General features: G+C 44.8%; 1 protein-coding gene and 1 long non-coding RNA gene across 7 annotated transcripts in view; one reads left to right on the top strand and one right to left on the bottom strand.

Annotated features, from left to right (window-relative positions):
• The first annotated feature begins 2,074 nt into the window (after positions 1–2,074).
• Hmgs (hydroxymethylglutaryl-CoA synthase) overlaps positions 2,075–21,472 on the top strand; it is a 130,486-nt gene continuing 111,088 nt past the window's right edge. The window contains exons 1-2 of one of the 6 annotated variants that reach the window (XM_086987347.1): positions 2,075–2,287; positions 8,464–9,732. The gene's annotated coding sequence lies outside the window, so the exon portion shown is untranslated. Of the gene's footprint in view, positions 2,288–5,115; positions 5,559–8,410; positions 9,733–16,792; positions 16,994–21,472 lie in introns of those variants that run through there. The other 5 variants (XM_022805474.2, XM_022805480.2, XM_022805473.2 and 2 more) reach the window with 5 other exon arrangements.
• LOC147756223 (uncharacterized) lies at positions 2,721–7,163 on the bottom strand. Its single transcript, XR_015326622.1, has 2 exons — positions 5,967–7,163; positions 2,721–3,144 (listed from the first exon to the last, which is right to left on the bottom strand). It is a non-coding gene; the product is annotated as an uncharacterized LOC147756223 (long non-coding RNA).

Below are 21,472 nucleotides of genomic sequence, written 5' to 3'. Positions count from 1 at the left end.
GTTTCACTCTTTACTTAAAGCATGTATTGTCGTAGTATTTACATTAGTTCACTTGTATAGTTTACACCTTGATCATAGCCGAAGGAGCAACAGGTGAACGGTTGTATAATCATCCAACGTCCATCAGCTCGCACATTCGCAAAAAAGAAGCATCGTAACAGTCTCGTATTTGGAGTTCTTCATATCAAGCGTCACGCGGGCTTACGCATCGAAATTCAAAGCGAGACCTGCGCAAGGTCAGGCTTCGTGGTCTACTTCCGAGCTCAATTTATTGGCTTGGCTCGAGGAGGATACGTACGTTTGAACGCCGCTGCACGTCCATTACGCTGCGAAGTTGTAAGAGGGACGACCTCACCCGCTTGTTGATATTAGTCAAGGTAATTCGTCGAATTTTTGTAGGAAGTTAGCGGTAGCGCCAGAGGCGGTAATCAGCTGCAACTAACAATAACTTCTAATTGTAATCAGCCATCCAAGTGACTTTACTGCTGGGGGACTCGCGCAACAGGACTCAGCCGAAGCTCAGAGTCAGTTAAATCATGGCTATTAAAGTGCAACCGCTGGCTGCCGCGCTGGGTAGAATCTGTCCATGGACACTCATAAACCAGACCACTAAGTTCATTATATGGACCGCAAAGGCCGTAACTGACGTTCCTTTAGGAGCATCAGTAAATGAGCCCCGTTTCAACAGAATTTAAGCGAAAGACGTGAATGCCGTGGCATAGCCAACGATGTACGATGGCTGATGTGCTAGTAAAACCAATATAACCATTTTTACGTGTAGTATATATTCTGTCTGTATAATCTATCCCGTAGCTATCTATCCGTAAGTGCAGCATAAATGTCTTGGCCCTAGCAGAACTCGGAACTAGAAGTGGGTCCCGATTTTCTCATCTCGGATTTCCGTAACAGACTTATGAAACGGCACGGAGGCCATGCAGACGACTATTAACTTTAATACTTTAATTTTTTTTGCAAAATTTGCTGAGATTTGAGCTAGCGTGGCAGCACGCTTGTTGTTTTGGTAATCATCGCTATGCACTCCCAGACGATACGCCTTAGCCACCTGGGCCTCAGAACCCCGAACTAAAATCATCTAGAAGTATATAATAGCTATTTATATTGTTGCGTACCGGCTATTCATGTATATAATGCACAACTACGAAATGTGCTGGGATGTAGATGAGAAAATACTGAGTACTTTAAAACAGATTTGTTTACGAAATGTTACTTCATTTATATACCGGTCATTTGCTTGCTGTGACATTACTGCCCGACGTAGTGTCCAGCAGGGAAAATAGGCCTTTTTAAAAAAAAACAGGAAAGTTTTGTCAAGATGTAAAAAAAACTAACTATTAGCCCATAACAACGTTAGCTTCGGCCAAGGCACCTCTATTTCGATGAGTTGCCAAGTGCAAAAACACCTAACCCACAATCCGTCACTCTCCCTTCTTTTCGCGAAGTTAAGTGATCTTTTTTTTATGGATTGCTTCAATGATTGTCGAAATGTCGAGATTCGCAGAAATGACAACGGATGCTATGTAGCGTAGCTTAAATGAGCGTATATGAAGAAGAAAAAGAGAAAAATGCTAAGCTTGAATATATACCCTCTAAAGGGACGCATATACTGTAAAAGAAGCGATAGTGACCTTCGTTGTCGTCCTCTTGTTTCCATCATCAGCTTAATTTAATGACGAGTAGTTTGGCCGTATGGATAGTAGTTCCATCGGAGCGAGACCCACTACATTTCACATTAAAGTGGCTCGAAAGTATTCCAACTTCAATCTGAAATACTATGTAAGATATACCTAGTATATTTTGGGAGACGATTTTCGGCGCTGCTGCGAGCAAGTGGACCCGTTAAACTCGATATTACGAGCAATACGTTCCGACCTATTATCTTTCGAATCCTTTCAAAACTGTAAAAAGTTCACATTTCCAGCGTCGACCATCTCTTTTTTACTAAGTAGAGCTTAATACCAGCATCAGCTAACGTGTTGAGGAAAACGATGCCGGGCACCCGCGCGCCACCAGACACACTTGCCTATCGACAATATACGAAGCGAAATTGATCATTAATAATGAATCCGCGACTATGATCAGCTCCGGCAACTATGGACTGTTGCTTCGGTATATTACGGAATCGGCTGGGTTAATGTCGCCGAACCCTCAGTATTAGACCCTCGCATCAAGGAAAAAGCGTCTACTAAAGAGGAAGGTTGGCCATGGCTATAAATGCACTTCGATCATTCTGCGCAGGGCTCTCCTTCTGTCGATTACCGTGAAATCGGTGAGTAACAAAACTTCATTAGGTATAAAGAATGAATTTAAAGATAAAAATGAAATATTCAATCGGCGTGGCCAAGGCTAGTGTTGCAATGATAAGAGATGAGAGCGCGAGTGGGACGTTGGGTCCTTAAATGTTTTCGTTTCCGATGTGCAAGGTGATAACCTGTAAGTGGATTTGTAGCAAGTGATGTTACGCCACTACCCACCCTCTACCATTGAATTGCTGCGTAAGACGTTTCAAGTTATTCCGTCAATTAACTATAGCAGTTAATTTTATTATGGTAACCTAATAAATAAAGAACTTGATTGAAACAGGACCATTTGACATGGCGTAATTCACAAAATATCCCATGTATTAGATATAAGTTTGACACAATCGTTAGATGGTACGTCTAGTAAAACGTAATAGTCATAATCAAAAGACAGTGCACAAGTTTAGGTTATACTGTATTAATTATTTTTATATAATATATAGTTATATTAATATTAGCTGGATTGAACGTGTTTTCTATTGTTAGAACGGCCACTTCATACGGCACGAAAAGATAGGTAGTGCGTAATCACAATAGTTTTCGCGGTTTTTAAGCGTGTCTTTGTAAAGAAAGATGCTATAATACGACGAAATTTTGCGAATCACTACAGCTACCATGAATCTTTTACACAAATATAACTGCTTTGTTTGCGCTGCTTTTTATTGGGCTCGTTATATAAAAATTACCACGGATAGACGTTTTTAGTTGTGATCGACGTCACAGTAACGGCCGGCTAGAGACTAGCTGGAGCAACGGTCTACGACTGCGCAGTTTCGAACCAACGACCGGGTGCCTATGGTTGGCGTAAGCGCCCATATTATACTTCCTGTAAGACGCAAGATCACAGAATAGCTTTTGACAAAGAAGGAAGTTATTCTAATTCATAGACAAGTTCTAAGAACGAACAACATGTGCGTACGTCAATCGCTCGACGTTGTGAGATCGACCTCTCTCAGCGCTCTAGATATGGTCAAAGGAATCTGATCACTTGTAGCTGATCTGAGATCGTAAGTGCCATTGTTGACAGACAGATTGTTATTCATTTTTTTCGCTATCCGAACTACGCTGTCACTATCGGTTACGTTCAGGAAATTTCAGCATGCGCCCATTTTCCATCCAATACCGCCCATCGGCTCGCCAGGCGCCATTACATTGATCAAAACGCAACGGATAGGGCATTAATGTTTACGCAACAGACGGAGCTAAACGTGCCAACAAGTGGTTGTATTTCGAGAGCTTATCTCGATACGAACGTGTACGTTCCACATATAGAATGTGTGATTAGCCATATCGAGTAGAAAAAAGTAACAGGGGCAGCGGTTGGGTGTTTCACTTCTTACGTAGACAGAAACGGTCCACGTATAGATTGTACGGAAGGGGAGAGGGCTGACGGTTATTTAGTACAGCTGGCTTCAGTAGCTCTCTCAGAAACGGTCCCATTTCGGACGTTTTCCCTATCGGGTTATTTAGCTCGTCACAATTTATCTAGTAGATTAAATGGTTACCAGTTGTTCATATTTTATTATAGAGTCCACCCTAGCATACACCACTGGGATTGTATAACTCTCGTATTGAAAAAGAAACCGCTGCTGGATCAATGCACCAACCTATATATATCCCAGACGTTAACACACTTTTGGCTTATTAATGTTTCAAGCTTACAATTGCATAAATATTCCATGATGGATCTGCTGCAATGTCACTACATTGACATGTCGCCTCAGCCTATAAATTGAGTGTCCGTCTAGCCATGAGTAATTTAACAACTTCGTATTGGATAGCCTGACGAACTCCCCTATGATCGCACAAATATCAGCCATGTATTGAGTGTCGCTCTTTAGCTTTGGGATTCCTTACTGACTGTCGCCGTCGCGTATAGATCGGGAGCGCATACGACACGAAATTGATGGAAAAATTAATTGACTGCTTCTTAATTACGTTTGCGGCCAAAGGATATGCCAGCAGGATCGGCTGTGTGCCTTTCACGGTAAAATCCAGGCCAAATTTCCAATGCTCTTATAGGAAGGAGGTAAATATTTTAATGTTATGTGAGAGTTGTATGTGTTCCATTTCGAGTAATAATGAGAGAATTTATGACAAAACATGACTTTTAATGGTCACACTTTCGTTCACTTTTTTATCCCATCGCATTGTATTTTCTAACAAGTGACGTAGAGATCCCAGCCTTTTAACGGATTCATCGGTTCCGGTATTCTGCACAGCATCGCTGTTGATCTTATCATTCAGTAATTGACTGTTCTTGCCCGGTTCTATCGTCCTTGAGCTATGGCGACATCGCATTCTTATTCTATATAATATATAGTAACAGACTGGTAACAAAGTTCGCTCCGTTGGAAAACCTGTATTTGCCACTTTCCTTCGTTTCATTTCGAAGCGCTCTCGGTGTTTCTCTCACATGTTCTTATTTCGAATTTTCGTCCTTTTAGACAGGACAGGCCACGAAGCCTTCCGCTTGTTCCCTGTCCGCTATCAGTTTAGCAGCTTGTTATCTTTTTCCTACGCTACCCTTGTTGAAATCGATGTACAGCTTTCCTTTGGTGCAACTAGCGCCCGTATTCGGTTTTGCTATCGCTTTTTCTTATCTAGAACTACAGGTCTACGCCAAGTATTCGATTGCGGTCGCGGCAACTGGGCCACCCATGGCCACTCAAGAGTATATTGCATAGATTGCCCAATCAGCCTTGCCTATCGCATGACCCTTTCCCAATGCGCGATCCGGCGTTGTTTCGAATCTCGTGGGCGAGCGTCTGCTCCGAGTGGTAAACACAGGGACCGTGTGCAGAACAAGAACACTCTCATAGACCAACAAAAAGGGGATGGAGAATAAAGACAGCGGAGAACGCAGATGACGATGCCTACCATGAAATGATGTCGAGTGTTTTCAGTAGTTGCAAGTGTGGCTCACGTTGTTTTTTCTGCCCTCTAAATATTCTGCCGTACTACAGCGAAGTTATTGCAATTTAAAGTGTGTCAATTATCCGTAGAAGATTCAGCGTCGAGAGGATTGCGCGAAGTTTCATTTATAGCCGGATGGTGCGATCGTTCAGGTAATGGTACTGCTCACGGTGGCGGAAGTGGTGATGTTTGCTCAGTATGCCTTGTTGGGTGCGCGGAATTCGAAAGAGAAGAGTTTCTGTTCGATAGCGTGTTGTTCGGTCAGGTCTCAAAAGGGTTACGGTGACCGTGGACGTGGTTGGCGCGCCGGCTACGGGTTCGGGGGTACGTACACTAACGTATTTATTTACTGCTTTAATTGGCTATACTTTATATATATATAAAGTTGACCATATCCTTTGTGACACATCAGCTTAGAGCAGCCTGCCGGTGAGGTGTCGCAGTGCTCGTTCCAAGTCTCGTTCAAGTTTTGAACGCCGGCAGGTATAGTATTATCGAACACAAATATAGCACGCAGGCAGCTGATTGGCGGAGCAAACGTTTGCGCTTTGTTGTCTATCAATACAGTATTCGAAAGATTCAGAGAGGCTTAGTAAATCTTATCTTGATATGGATAATTAGTATGAACCGTGTGTATTTGTGTGGCACCTATTAGGTCATTATTAAGTAACCGCGTATGCAACAAAGGGCCGACAGTGGGTAGTTGTACTTCCTGCGTGCTTAGCTACTTACGGGTTTTGGTGGCAGCCCGCGCTATCAGATAGCGCGCGCATTCGTTATTCGGTTTTAGCTGCTTTTGGGGCTGCGAGCGAGAGGGTAGCCAATTCGGGGGTGCGCGAAGTTCGTTTTCGTATATGTCGGCATGTCGGGTTTGTGGGGTTCTTCTGGCTCTGTATTCGTGGTGTTGTAATGCTGGCGACGGTCCGTTTATCGCCGTAAACGTCGTGGTTGCTGGTTGGCCAGTGCTACGCGCTACAGTATATGGCTTGCCACTGCGTCTTCACAAACTAGCGATGTATTGCAGGCAGCACAATTTACCGCGGCAGCGATAATAGTTGTTGACGTTGACGGCGCCATCGGCTTGCGACAACTATAGCAGCCTACAGTTGCCTAACGGGAGTGGGTCGACGCTGTATGTTCTTCTGATAAACTGTCGTCAGAGTCGTGGGTGAGGGCGGGTACACGGCACGCATCGCCAGCACTTGAGTGTCTTTCAGCACACGTCGTGGGGACTCTCTACTGTTACTCCCCTTATTATTACTGCCATACTCCAACCGGAACGACTTATATGATCGCATATAGAAAGCTACGAGCAGCAGTCCTTCTACACGACACCACCTTATCTGTCAGTTTCTTTACTACTACACAATGTGGATACGCTACGTCAGCGACTTGTCACTGTTTAGACAGAGAGCGTGGGTTCGCGCGGTTGCAATCTTAAGTGCAGACCTGCTAGACCCCCGCAGCCGCAGCAGCTAAACGGCCAGGTTTGTGATTGGTGTCCACAGCGACTAGAAACAACGGGGTATTGTTACCGCTCAAAAACGAGCCTCGTGTTTCGATCGTCGGTGCAGAGTCGCCGTTGTGCTAGTAATTGTTAGTCAATTGTGAAGACCAATGAAATCCACAGAAGACTCATCGTAAGAGGCTCTACCTGCCATGCGTGAGAAAGAAAGGGTGTACCGATCTCTGCAGCAGCCGTGGCCCTGCACACAGGAGAGTCCTTCAAGCCAATGCAGTGCTAGATAGAATATTTATATATCAAGTGAGTTCGAATTGCGCAGGCAGAACAGAAACACGCCGAAAAAAATCACCTGTGCTGTAGTGAAGCTGGCTGATTGATCCAACGAGACAATAAAGGATTCAAGTATCATAGTGAAGTACGTTGCCATTCGCTATAGCGGGCAGTGTTCAATATACTGGGCACTCTATACGGGGAGAGGGGTACCCGTGTGTGGCTCATTGTGTCGGCTTTTAGCAGGCTGGGTAGAAAGTATAATGGCTAACCAATATATGTACAATTAAGCTATACATATATGTATATATACATATATATATGTAGCAGGTCAGCCTGAAGCTGTTCATGTATATCTGCAGTCAGAATAATTCTTCATCGGAATGATTGTTCGACGATAGGATTGTCGGTGAAACATTCGTTTTTGTGAGTTTGTCTTTTGTTTATCAGTTAGCTCACGCGATTTCGAAAAGGAACAGAAAAAAATCTTCGTTGAAATCCTCGTGCGGCGCACAAATGTGATGTCCTTTTATAGCACTGTCTTAGTCCTATTATTAAGGACGTATTATTGTCTGTGATCGAAGTTTCGGTGACTGTATTTATGTACATTTTGCATCGTTAATGTGCTGTGTTCGGTGGGTGATCAAAGTGCGCTCATGTCGTCATTTGTCTTTATAAAGAAATCATTGTCTTCAAAGTGAATGAAGTGGTCGGAGAGGTTTTGGTGTTGTTTGTTCCTGGTGTAGTTCAGAGCTGGAAAGAGAGTCAAGTTACGATTGTTGCTTAATTTCTGTTGCTGTTCAAAAGTATAACAGCAATAACCATTTCCGTTATAGCACTCTCGATATATATATATATGACAACCCGACATATCCTCAGACCCCACTGTTCGCTTAACCGTCCATGTGTCGTGTTTTATATAACTCACTAACGAATTGGAAAACCGGCATCTATCTGTCTGATATGCCAACCATTTCTGATACCACTTACCCTGATATCAGCGGTCTTGACACCCAATAAAAGGATTCGTATACATACAGTTTTCTCTCTTTCCTTTTGCTTTAGGTCGGCGTATACAGCGATTATGTAAGGTAATGAGAAGTAACTAGCCGATATCAGCCAGTGGTGTGAGCAGACCATTCGTGTTGGTTTGACTAACCGTTCACGCGGGCCTTTCACTCCATCTTTGTTGACGTTGTACGTAGTTCGTTCGAGCCGTTCCGTTCACGGAAGCAATTCACCTTCATGTAGCTTTAGCTGTGCCAACAGATGGAGTGACGCCTGCTGGAGACTGACTGACTCATTATACTGTCCCCTGAATCTGCCGATTCATCTGATCCTGTATCCTTGTAAGACGAAATCAGAGCCGTTTGATTTCCTGATTAGGCAGACCTAAAGGGAGACCCCCGTAAATTCACGATAAGTAAGTGGTGTTTTTTGAGGTGGGGTTAGCAGTCTTAACTTTTGGGAAAATTTTGTTGGTGGGGCCCACAGGTTACCGACCATGGAGAGGAACCGGCCGGGCGTACAGTAAAAGAAACAGCAACAAAGGCAGAAGCGTGTCGGGCGCGTATAGATACAGGCTGGATTCTGCAAAAAAAGGCAACAGTTTTTGGGTGTCGTTATTCGAGATAGTGCGGGTTTCATACGACTCCGGAGGCCTAAATGGAAAGACGGGAAGCCGTGGTCCGAACCGTAAAAGTATAAGCTTACGAAAGGGATCCAGCATTAACAAAAAGCTCGACAGGAGTCAGTAAGTTTTTCTTCGAAATAACAACAGCAGCTTCATGAACGGTTTCGCCTCAGGATTTCGGCGTAAGCTGCTCGATACGTCGTTTGCCTACCGGTATCATCGTCTAGTTATTTGTGCAACAGCTGCAAAAAAGGAACCCACTGCGTGAGCTGTTTAGCTGCAACCGAAAACAGCCAGCGTATCGCGGAAACTGCTTGTAAGCTTTGGAGACGTGGAAATTTGTAGCATTACAAGCATTAATAATTTCTACCAGTATTGTTATTTCAACCATTACGACCATAGTTCAAGTGTCGGTGAAATCTGGAGGAAAATCTATTGAAAGACAAGCAACGCCGTCGAAGCTACTTTGACTGTTCTTCATAACAACAACCACAACCAACAACGGAAAGACAACGCGTAACGTTGGGTGCTGCTGGCGTGAAGGTGAGACGTGGCAGTATTGGTGGTGCAGTCACCATTCATTATAACTATGTGGACCGCTCTTGCCGGTCAGTAGCGGGTGACCACATTCGCTCAAGAGAACGCTAACTGAGGATGTAACCGGACAAGAGGCTCGAGTGCAGAGCGGCCGCCTGCAGGCGTAGGCCATTAAGGGCCGAACCCGGCAGTGCGGGCGCCTCTTCTGCGTTTTTCTGGTGCTGTTTCTGCCGTTCCTGCAGCGGCTGCCGTCCATGACGAAGCGACGAAAAACCTAGTAGCAGACAAGACCGGCGAGTAGGTTGGTTAGTAAACATTTTTCTAGCCAGCCAGTGCACAGCTCGTGGCATCTCCAACGACTGCTGCTGCTACTGACGACGACGACGACGACAACGACAACTGAAAATCATATGCCAGCGTCGGGGGAAAGTTAAGAGTATAAGTGAAGACGGGGAAAAAAGAACTTCAATTATTGCTGTTATACTTGTTACACGACCTCTTCTGATGGTCGCCTCAGCACACAGCAAGCCATGCTGTGGGAAGGCGGTGGTCAAGCCGATCTCTGGCAGATGGCCTGTCAGGCTCCCATACGAGTAAGTGTCCACAATAAGCTGAGGTTGCATTGCGTGCAGTATGGTGATTATGATTATACTCATGATGATTGTGTCACATTCAGTGCATGTAGTGTGATGATCCATTATTAACTGTTAATTCTTTGATCACCTAACAAAATGGCTAGGATAATTCGTTTACAAACCGAATAAGTACTCAAAAATCAGCCAAATTAAATCATGTAACCTCTGTAACATAACAGTGGCGGCATAGATAGATAGAACTTGATAAAAAAAACATGAAGGTGGCATCCGTCTGTCTGAAACTGTGTTTTCTTGTACTATGAAGAAATAATAGAAACGATAATTGTTCTAGCATCGAAGTTCGCTGAGTATTTGAAATTAGTTGAGATACTTGATTCGGACCTGCTTTGGTATAAGATGGTTCCTGATATGAAGACGCTGCTCTTAGAGTCAGTAAATGATTATATAAAAACTATTTGGATATGAAAAATTTATGCGAGGCTCGTCTAGAAGGAACGTGAATCAAAACGGTGGGATTGATTTGGAGGCCTAGTTCGATTTTTTTGGGGCTTGACTCGAGCGACATGCATAAAAATATAAGGTACCTAAAATCTGTTCATCCTGGAATTAAGTAAAGCAGTATTAGGCATACCTGCTATTGACCGATATAGGTTAAATAGGTTACGCAGGGCTAGGCTATGGTGCTCCTGCACGATTAGCGGCCTTCGTGATACACTTCGTTAATGACGACTTGGCAGACGTAAACGTTCGGAAACCATTCGTGATTTTCTGCAGAAGAAATCGACGCGTATTCAAGAATTTGGCTTGAGTCGTTTATATAAACATCATCAGCTATATGCGCCAATATCAAAGTTTGGTGTAGACAAGCAGAAAGAAGAATATCGTTGGATCATTCTATCGGCTTACCAGACGGTTGTCTTGGAACTGAAGGTGGTCAGTAGTTTTCTTCAACAGAGTACGTCTGTACCAAGTGCTGAGATTGAATTACCCCGAAAAATTACCACCACCAATGTTTTTAAGATGAGGCTATTATGGTCCACCACTAAAATAGTTTTTTTGGAAGAGTTAGTTAAAAATTCAATTTAATAATTAATCGTATAATAATACTGATGGTGTTTCTAGACGTTTTTTTTGATGTGTGGTACCTATACGGAGCTAACATAGCCACAGGACTTAGATTGAGGGGTCTAGAAGTGCAAGTTAAGCTTAACTTGCACTTCTAGACCCCTTAAACATAAAGCGCATAAAGCTTTATACGCTGTATGCCATTGCGGATCGACCATTCTACAGCTGCAATAGTACATGTTGAATACCCCAAGTGGTATTCGTGTGACAATACTTACGTTTGAATGACTAAAGATGTTTACTACCAAATCAGACAAGCAATTTTTGTAGCATTTTGAAAGTCGCAGCTGAATAACCGAGAGAGACATCTGGCTCGGGCGTCAGCAGGGCCTACAAAGAAAAAACTAGTCAAACACGTAAATGCTTTGCAAGTTTTGTACGCTGGAACTTGAAGAAGATGAACTTATATCCGTCTGGTTTGTCCAGCCGGTTTGTCCAGCCATTTGACTAACTACCGCCGTAGCGTATATCATTGTGACAAGTTTCGCTGTTACTACAACAGTAAGCCTCATAGTAAGAGTCAACGTAAAGAAAGGATCCCTGCCTCTACACGGCTAAATTCGTCGTGTGATGTCGAATATCGATGTTGATTAATACCCGAAGCGGCGACTAGTCAATCATTTTACTATCTGTATTAGATCATATTGAGTAATGTTATACAACTGAGTTGTGTTTGATATTGAGCTAGCTAGTTATGACGTTCGTCATAACTAGCTAGCTATAACAGAAATCCTCAGCCCGAACGAAGCGGCTAATTAGAGACAGGGAGATTTCGGCAATCAAGGCAGATTATCGCCCTCGGTATCGTACCGCACGATGACAGTACGCTCTCCAACGACGTCCTACGTCTGTGTGAGATGTGAAGCATCGGATATACTGTTGCGGCACAAGCAACTCAGGTCATTGTCACCAATCATTTGTCAGATGATTTTGTCCGAGCTCGAACAAACCGGTTGATGAATCAGACCTATTGAATTTGTAGCTGCTGTAGTTTTGAGTTGCATCTGAGCCTTCATGCGGTCATGTTCGGAGTCTTGGTTAACTACGTCCACAGTGGTCATAGGCTGCACGCTTATATCAGGGACTCCGGCGCATCAGGCTAAATCAGGCGCAAACGCATATATTCATGTTCACTGTCTTCTATCTGTTTTAACGTTTGGTTAACTTTTGATGATCTTGCTGCGCCAACCAAGTCTGCTGTTGTGACACTATTGTTGTAGCGTACCTGTATTCTACTGGATGAAGTATACGTTGCTGAATTACAGACGGTGGCCTGTGTTCTTTTCATTCTGTGCTGCTGCTGCTACTGCTGTTCTTGATATCTTCGTCTCCGCTAGTACCTTTTCCTATTTTCTTTTTCATTCAAAGCAATTTCTCGAGCGCGTAACTGCATCGAGTCCGGGATTGGCAACGTACGTACACAGCAATATGATTTGTGACTGAGCAGACGACAATAAAACCTCGAGGAAAAATGAGCTTCTTGTAAATGATAGACGATGGTGTGAGGGGAAGACTTTAATATTAGCACAAGGATTTCTTCACTGCATGCGCCTGTCAGCCCCCTGACCGTCGATATGAAAGGCATTTTTGTCATCTTTCAAAATCGAGTACGTTGCTCTTCAAAATGGAAATCTTAGTATGTATATAAGCAGGGTCATTTTGATCAGGACACGGAAGACCCCTTGTTAAGTCTACATATAAGAACTCATATATACACACATTTATTTTTAGATGGAGCATTTTGTGACTTGCGAAAGATGTTTGACGCCGTGACTTAGTTTGTTGAGTCGGCTTTTTGCTGTACCGACAAATCAAGTGAGCGGGCCTGCAGTTTCCGTTTTTGCCTCTTTCGGTTTTTTCCACTTCTGCTTTTTCGATATGTGTAGCAGTTTTCTTCCTAATGGTAGGCAACAATTTTATATACTATCAGGTGTGGCTGTCCGTGGGTGTGTATGCGTGCGTGCACTTTACAGCAAATGCAGCTGCTGTGGCAAGAGAGTGAAAGAGGTAGAACTTCGCCATCTGCGTTTTTTTTCTGCTGCCGCTATTGCTGCTTCTTCTGTTAGTCGAAGATAGTCGAAGGCAGATACGTTTTGCTAATCCAGCGGATAACAATGCGTATTTTCCATTATCAACAGTAGGACCATTGTGGCGAATGCGGGATACGCGTCGACTACACTGTCAGTGCGTTCCTGGCTTTGGTGTATCGTAAGCGGAATAGAACCGCTCGCCAAGGGGTTTGGGGCGAAGAAAAACAGACGGAAGCACATAACGAGTTCCCGCAAGGGGTTCAGCAGTTGTTTTTGTTGCCGCCAAAAGTACGGCTGAACAGAGGCTTGTAAGAAAAGCAGAACCCTGAGAGTGGGAGCGGCAGGATCTGGCGAACGAAAGGGTCTTGGCATGCAGACTAAGTTGAAAAGCCCTGCCATATCCTGAAGCATGGCTGTCGGCTCTACCGTTCCGGCTCTATATTAGTGTATGCTAGAGTCGTTGCTGTTGTCATTATTGCTGGCTTCATTTTCAGCTCCTGACTGTAGCATCTTTGCCCACATCAGCGAAAGAGCTTTTACCACTTGCCCATCCCTCTCTTTCCTGCCACTGCTTCTAGCTAAGCTACGGTAACGTACTTGAAAGGTGACGGCGGAAAATGGTACTTGCTTCACCAGAGCGCAAGACGATATCTAGAGGTAGTTCTTTTCTTTTGGCAAGGGGAACACCGACAACGCATGACCGTATAGCCGACCGTTTTGCAGCTGTGCAGTGCTGACCGAAGAGATAACGTCAATGCCAGCAGAAGCGGCGCTATAAGAATAGTTGTCTTCCGTTTACTGCGCATCAGCGATTTTCGCTAGGGGACGAAGTAAGCAATAGGTTGTTCTCATGCTTTACCGTTGAAGCCTTTCGAGGTAAGAGGCATGAAAGTAGCCGAACGGACCAAGAAAACCGGGCATGCTTTTCGCGCCACTCCAGGATGTACCGAATCTAGTAAAGGACCTAGCACATCTCTAAAGTTAGTTATAGTGGCCTAGCTATGCACCTTGCTTAGCTGTGTTCGGGACGGCTGGCAGTTGGTGGGAAATAGTAATTTTAGGTAGAGTATTATACCTTATGGGTTGCGACTCTAGATGCTATGGACCTGCTACTATAGTCAGCCTTAGCATCGTTGTTCCGCTAGTGCTGTTCTGGGGGATTTTTTTGGCGCCAGAAGTGCTGTGGTAAACCTACCTGCAAGCTTGTAAGGTGAAGGACTTCTCAACCCGGTCCGTTTAGGATCTAGAGAGATGGTTATGCTAAGGTTTAGCCATGGGCGCTCATAGCTCACGATTATGGCCAAAGGCGCCTAGCTCAGCAGTGGATCTGGTACCGAATGATTTGTCTGTAGAGAGGAGGCCTATAGACAGCAGTCAATTTTAACCGGATCATCGCACTGAAACTATCCGGTTTCACCAGTGTAAGCGAATCAACATTAAATGGACGTTGCGCGTTGCATCTAGGGCGAACGATTCTTGGCTGGGCATCAAGGTTTCTAATAAGGAGGCCTGATCAGGAATGGCATATCTGGATAGCCAGACACTCTTGATTGGTTTGCCAGTGGTAAGAAAGAGTATCTTGGAATAAGAAATAGATAGACGGGTGAATTGAGTCAGAAAAGACAGTACCTCAATAGCACAGCTTCTCCTACCAACCACCAATTCTTATGAAACACGCAGCTGATTCGGCTATGTGATTAGTGGCTGAAAAGACAGCGCGCCAGCTCATCGCCTTGGCAGCTTACATGTGCCCTCAATGCCGGTACATTCTGTTTCAGTAACGACTTCATATGTCCACAGAAGCAGTCAGTGGAATATCGGACCCGAATCCAACCCGAACCACTTGGCAGTTAGATTTATCGAAAAATTTATCAGCTCACTGTTGCATGCATATATCTATCGGGGCGGCAATATATCGAGCGGAAATGCATTTCATTCATAGTAGTATATAAACGAAGCCTGCTTTCCCCCGCAAATCGTTTCCATTGACTAGTACCAGCTAGATGTCTGTCCTGGTCGGTTACGAGGTCAAAGTTGTTTGTTCATACACTTAAGTTGGAAAATACCAGCACCAGCAATCCTTCTACGGGCCGTTGGCAAACCCTTTTCGCTGCCCTTCTGCGTCGAGAGAGTGCCGCACCTTTTGGTTGAGCAGGTACGCAGCGTGTGGTGATCACTGAGAAGAAAGACAGGTAAACCGGCCGGAAGATTTACTTCAACATTAGAAAGACCATGGGGCCACCGTACTGGATTTGGCAGGTGTGCAACGACAACGGTTCGTTTATTGGGGCATCTTTTCTTTTTATTGGGGGTATTCTTTTCTTTTTTATACTTGCAAGCAAGGTTTTGTATGCTCTTCCCATTTGCGCCAGCTCTTTTATGGCATTTGTGCCACCGACGAGCAATGACATTATAGATCAATCCTTGCTAGGCAGCCAATTGCCTACATAGTCAGGTCAGAGATGGAGATAGCTTTATTTCGATTAAGCTAACAAAAAAAAGCCAACAATAGGAGGTTTGGTCTAAGCGAAAACCGGTATCGGGCAGGTGGGCCGAGACGGCGCTGAAACGATGAACATGAGCAGTCGCGACGGAGTCAATGCACTGATTTAACTTGAATCACAATCAATTGGGCTGTGTATGCATGTGTGTGTGGAGAGGGCTTCTAGTGGACCTCTTCTTTTCGGACTTCGTGCAGGCAGGCACGCAGATAAAACAGCTCGATGTACTGTAATATACACAACATACTTGTCCGTAGTTGTTAAAGAAAAGACTAGGGCTACCAAAATGAAAAGGAAAAAAATCTGTGAACAGCTCCTTCCATCAACGTGAAGTTTTATAGAATTTAACGTTTATAGATAGGCTTAGGTTTACTGATTATTTCATTTATTGTTTGGAGGTTACCGATAGTTAATGAAAATCTTGTGCACAGTATGTAGTGAAATATGGATACGTTTAAATAGGTAAATTTGCAGGAGTTGGCGTTTTGTATGATGGAATAAGAAGAAAAAAAGTGCTTTTCAAAAGAATAAAACATTTGATTAATTTTATGATATGCAAATTTTCAATGCTCATCATATATAAATATAAATCTTCTATATGTCATCTTTGGAACGCTATTATCATATATGGAACGCATTTTCTAATAGGAAATTTTTTTTTATTATAAAGAAAATATTTATAAAAAATATTTAAATTAAACTTTATTAGGGGTAACCATAGTCTAGTTTACCTCTAATGTTAAGCTCGCGTTTTTTCCTTGAGTGGTCGTGTATAGATCCAATAATGACTGGATAGCGGACGTATGAAATCGATTGACACATAATTTAGCCCGAGCTTGTATTATGCCTAGGTATCCACTACAACGTCTATCTACCTATCCACACTTACAGCCGAGTACGCAGTTCTTGCCAGTAGAAGCAATCGAGTTGGCTGGCAAACACTACTGATTTCATTGATCTCATATTCTTGCAAAGGTCTCTTCTAGGAAGCCTTTCCTTTTATGCTAAAGAGGTGCCTTGTAGAAGTCTTGCATAAAGCCTCGTTCTAACACCTGAAACAGCGTTTCTTACATTTTCCCGATTGCTGCTCTATTGGGCAAGCAGAAGTTCCTTTGTTTTATGTGTATACTTTCCTTACTGTAATCTATATCCGGCGTCTTTCTTTGGTTCGGTTGAAAACTGAATAAACGAAGAGGAGAGTTTTTGCCGGTTGTTTTCGGCTGCCGACCGCGGTCATAATGATGGTAATCTCTTAGAATAAAAAATATGCTTTACTGGTCGCACGCAGCATCATATAGTTTCCTTTTTCTAAGCTTGTCTTGTTCTACCATTTTAGTACGCCTGAGAGAGACAGGAACACAGAAAGAAAAGGGGGGGGGGGAGTATCTGAGATGCCGTCTACGTCTTTGTTGGGTATCCCCCCCCCCCTCTATTTAGAGGCCCAACTGGTCCTGACCTGCCTCTCCACAAGGCCCCTGACTCCTGCTGCCAGCTTTTTGAACATTAGTACTGCGTTGCCACTAGCAGCACTACATCGTTCGCTTAAGAAATGTCCTGGATCAACGAAACCCATCGCGGAACGCAGAACGTATGCAGGCAAATGTGAGTGTAACTAGGAGTAAAGGTGAAGAGAAAGACGCGTCATTCTGGGGATTTTACCATCGAAGCAACTCCAAGGAGAAGATAGTTCCTGCTTCCCCATCATTAAAAATGCTAGCGATGACAAAGGCGTTAAAGGGTGCTTACTCCTGCTGGTACTACAGCTGCTTTGGGGTCGCTGCGCTTTACATGGGCACGGCTATAGTTACACGTAGATGTGCCTATGTGGAATGGCTGGGTGTAAATGTGTACGTCAAGCTCTGCCAACTCCAGACAACCCACCAGAGTCCAACCACTGGTGCTGGCACAGATGGAGATATGTAGCGTTACCAAAGAAGAAGGGATCTTCCTCAAACTAAGTGCCTGACCGGTCTCGACTCATTTCTCTTCGGTCAATTAAAGGGAAAAGGATTCAACAGCAGACGAAGGCTTTAAACAACAACGGATCCTTTTCGTGGAGCACTGCGGCGACACCGTCTTAGCGTTATTCCTGGTGGCGTGGGTTCGGGAGCAGGCGGCCGTGACAACGGAGCCGATAGCCGGGTTATTATCGATTATTTCATCTCGGCTTTTTTTTGATCCGTTACAGTATTGTCGGCGACTGCAGTGTAGTACTTGCTGCTTTCACAGATGATATCATTGCCATCGGCGACAACGACGAAGAGGCTCCGAACTTTCCTGAGCCCGATCAGAGCCCTGCGATTCACTCAATTTTTACATGAGACAAATAATGGAGATTACAGAAAAGGTTAAGGCCAGATTTGGAACTTGGATCAAGGCCTGGAGTTTTGCTGCGTCGGATATCCGAGCGGGATAGGGCGATCCGGCTAGTTGTGCGGAGAGAATGCTACAAGGGGAGGATAGTAGGATAAACTGCTCTCTTCTGTCCCTACTCTTGTCTACGGGGACGATGACAGCCAGGAGCCGTGGGAGTTCGCCCTTCCCCAAAACACATATAAATCTATGGACAATGTGTACACATACCATGTCAGCATTGAGGCCTTTAGTGGGTAGGCAGCCGTATCGGCATTTAGTGCTTGCTGCTGGCTATGCAGCCGTACGATCCACCAGTATCATACGCCACGACAACGCACATTTTTAATAACAATACCAACATTGTTAGGGCCCGCATTCGTAACAACTATCTTCATCGTCAGGCGTCTCATCTTCACATTGCTGTCGACTACCAGCCGACCGATCTTCCTATTCACTGTTCGCGGTCGTCCTGCCCTTTGTCTGTCTTTTTTCTTCCGTTTACGCTTGTTATTAAATTACATGTATGCTGGCACGTGTTATTGCTTTCAGAACGATCACGAATGTCGCAGCTATGATGAGGGTATTCGTCTGTCGCTGTCACAATCAGTAGCGTTGCTTCAATTTTTACTGATGAATGATTCTTTCATTATCAAACGACAGGCGAATAAATCAAGATAGTGCTTCAAGTAGCTTACACAGATATATATTAGCCAAGCCGTTTGCGTTTGTGGTTCTCAGTTGAGTTGTGACATGACAATCACAAACTGAGTAGAGTAACCAATGAAGAACGCTAACTCTCTATATAAACGCTATTTCGTTGCGCATAATGTTTATGTTGAATAAGGAAAACAAAGGCGTGACGATGTCTTGTTCATTTATGTTTCGAAGAGAAGGATCACCTGTGACCAAACAACTATGTGGATGCTGGCTCGCCATAAAATAGGGATACACCAGGGAAGCCGGTTAGAATTGTAGTAGAAGTGTGAACTATTGAAAAAGCGAAAACGCGTGCTGAGATGTGTAAAATGGTAGATTGTCACGGAACTGGCTAGCAAGCTCAGCGGGTGCGTAGGGGTGGTGGTTGGTGAGGTTCGCTCGGTGTATGCGTCATTCGCGGCTGCCACGGACGAAAAGTACAAGGCCGTGCCGGAGCTACACTCATACCTTTAGACCATACACGTGCAGTGCATGACGCCTGCTGCAGCAGATTCATAGCAGTAGTGAAAAGAATGATAACATAGAAGAGCAGAGTTCCACACCTTGTGCTCTCTAGCCTTTCGGCTTTTTTTCCGTTTTCTAACCCCTCTTTCCTACCACCTGTAACTACGAAGGAGTGGAGGGCCATGAAGTGTGCATCATGGCAGTGCTAGTACCGCAGTGAAGAGGAGAATGGAAGATTGGGGATCAGGGGTTAGGCTTGGATTCTTTGGCGTCCATAGCTCAGCATTGCCGGTAGCGTACAGGAAAGACACCAGGGGTAAAGGATAAAAACAATGGTTGCCTCTACTCTGCACTAAAACCTCGCAAGGCCTATGGTGTACACTGTAGGAGCTGGCTTGATAGTTGTCGTGGAAGTAGTAGAGCCACAGCCGCCCGCGCCATCCCCACTACCTCGGCAGTGTCCCCTTCTTTTTGCCTCCTCGTCCTTATCTTCGTTCCGTTCTCCACTCGGGTCCTCATCTTCCGCTGTCTGTCTTGATCCTTTCGAAGCATTTCCCTATTTTCTTTTTAGCTTTCACTAACGCCAGGATAGTGTTGTTATGGGGCGGCCAGGTCTTAGGCTATTAAGCTAGTCGGCACAAGGGCGGTAGGATGGGTCGAAATGACATGGCGCGAAACATCGAGATCACGTGGCGCGAAACATCAAGCCTGAAACAAGCGAATGACCATGTAAAAGGCACACACATTTAGTTGCAAATAACGTCAAGGGAACGAAGTAGGACGCCAGCAGGTGGTTCTAGAGTCTTGGCGCTTTTTTTTTATGGATGCGATCACTTTGTTGTACGAAACTATCGGCTATCGGGTTCTATTACATACGGAGGGCATTCCGTAATACCATGCCAAAGATAATATATATTGCTGCACCGTTTTGTCTGGACACTGCATTAGTACACAAGATTTTTTATTCACACATATCTACGATATCTGGGTATTTTTTTTGCTGCCGCTGTACAGTGTAGCGTGTGAGATTGGTCTACATTGTTCTACGCGTGCTATTAGCACTTTTTTTATAATTCAGAGTTATCGGCTAATCTAACTCTTATTATCTTCGACAATTTAGGTGAAGTCTATGCTTTTCTGTTACACGAGTAAGATACTACGTCACTTACCGCTCCGTCACAAACCGCGCAGCTATATACCGCAGGATTCCGTGCAGTTGCGGCACACATGTGAGCCATAGCAGGCGCCACGCCATATAAAATCGCTGGGCTACGTACGGTTATACCTGCACTATTGCTCTTCGTAAGGGAACTAAACGCATACAGCATGTCATGACGGACAAACAGACCATGCTGCAGCCGCAGCATAGTCTATACCTATGAGTGTGTATGTGTCGATGACGACGGCAACGGCAGTGACTGTGCTGGCCCTACGGTGGTAAGGCTACTAAAAGGCCGCGATGATGGCTTGATGGGTCCGGACACGCCCCTGGAGCGAACGGTTTTTCCCTGTTTGTAGTTCCCCTATAGGTCCGAGATCGCGCTGGTGCAACGAAGAGTAAACCAGGCAATGCAGCGCTCGGTAGCGGTGATGGGGTCGGCCCGCGATTACGCTGACCTACGAACACCGTTGCTGGGGGCCGAGGGCTGGCAGTTAGATCGTCGGTAAGCCACTGGTGGTAAACTGCAAACAGGCGGACTGGCCGGCTGGGAGCGGCCACGATGGTTCTGGCTAGACTTAGTTCTGATCGCGGAGGTTGCAGTCTGCGAGGCTCGACTACGGTCGGGCCGCCGCTACACTGTTCATCGTCGCCTACCACTCGTCGGCTGAGATGTCGACTACGATACACATACACACGATGAGGTCCAGCTGATGAACGGCTCGCTACGGTCTTGATTGTGGTTTTAGCGTTGGTTACCTAGGACGAAAAGCTAGAAAACGACTTCAGAACGACGACCGACCGCCAACGATGTCGGCGGAGACCTAGCTAAGTCCAGCTGCGCCGAATGCTTATGATTCTGGTGATGACGATGCCGACGCTGGTGATGATGACGACAATGACGACAATGTGCGCTGACATTTCAATAGTTCGGGCAGTCACTAGTGCAGCAGCAAGTGGCACTGACAAGTTGTATTAGGGACGATACGTGGTGCCGGTATATGGCACGCATACGTATACAGAGCAACACGATTTTCGGGGTACCACCTACAGAAGCAACGATGACCGACACGATCAAGGCAAAATGTTGGGTTTTACTTGCCAAAACATCCAGACAGGCAAATTGTGGGTCGGTGACCGCAGTGTGTATACAAGAATCGACAAACATAATAATAAATCATTTAGAAACAGCGCCATCACAATGTCCAAGCAATTAAGTGGACTTGATGATAAGATGGTGGAGTGTCTTGTGTACGAATTGCACGCATCAGAAATTCATCTGTTCCAGCCTTTGGTTTACCTTGAAACATCAAGGTTATCGCAATAACTCATCAACTTTAGAATTGAACTGCCTTATTACAACTTTAGGTTTCACGAGGCGCACTCCGGCAATGTCCTGGTACACT

Source organism: Varroa destructor, unplaced genomic scaffold (assembly GCF_002443255.2).
Source record: "Varroa destructor unplaced genomic scaffold, Vdes_3.0 BEIS01000004.1, whole genome shotgun sequence".
NCBI lineage: Eukaryota > Metazoa > Arthropoda > Arachnida > Mesostigmata > Varroidae > Varroa > Varroa destructor.
Note: the sequence above shows the minus strand (reverse complement) of the source record. Positions and strands in the feature narration are given on the sequence as shown.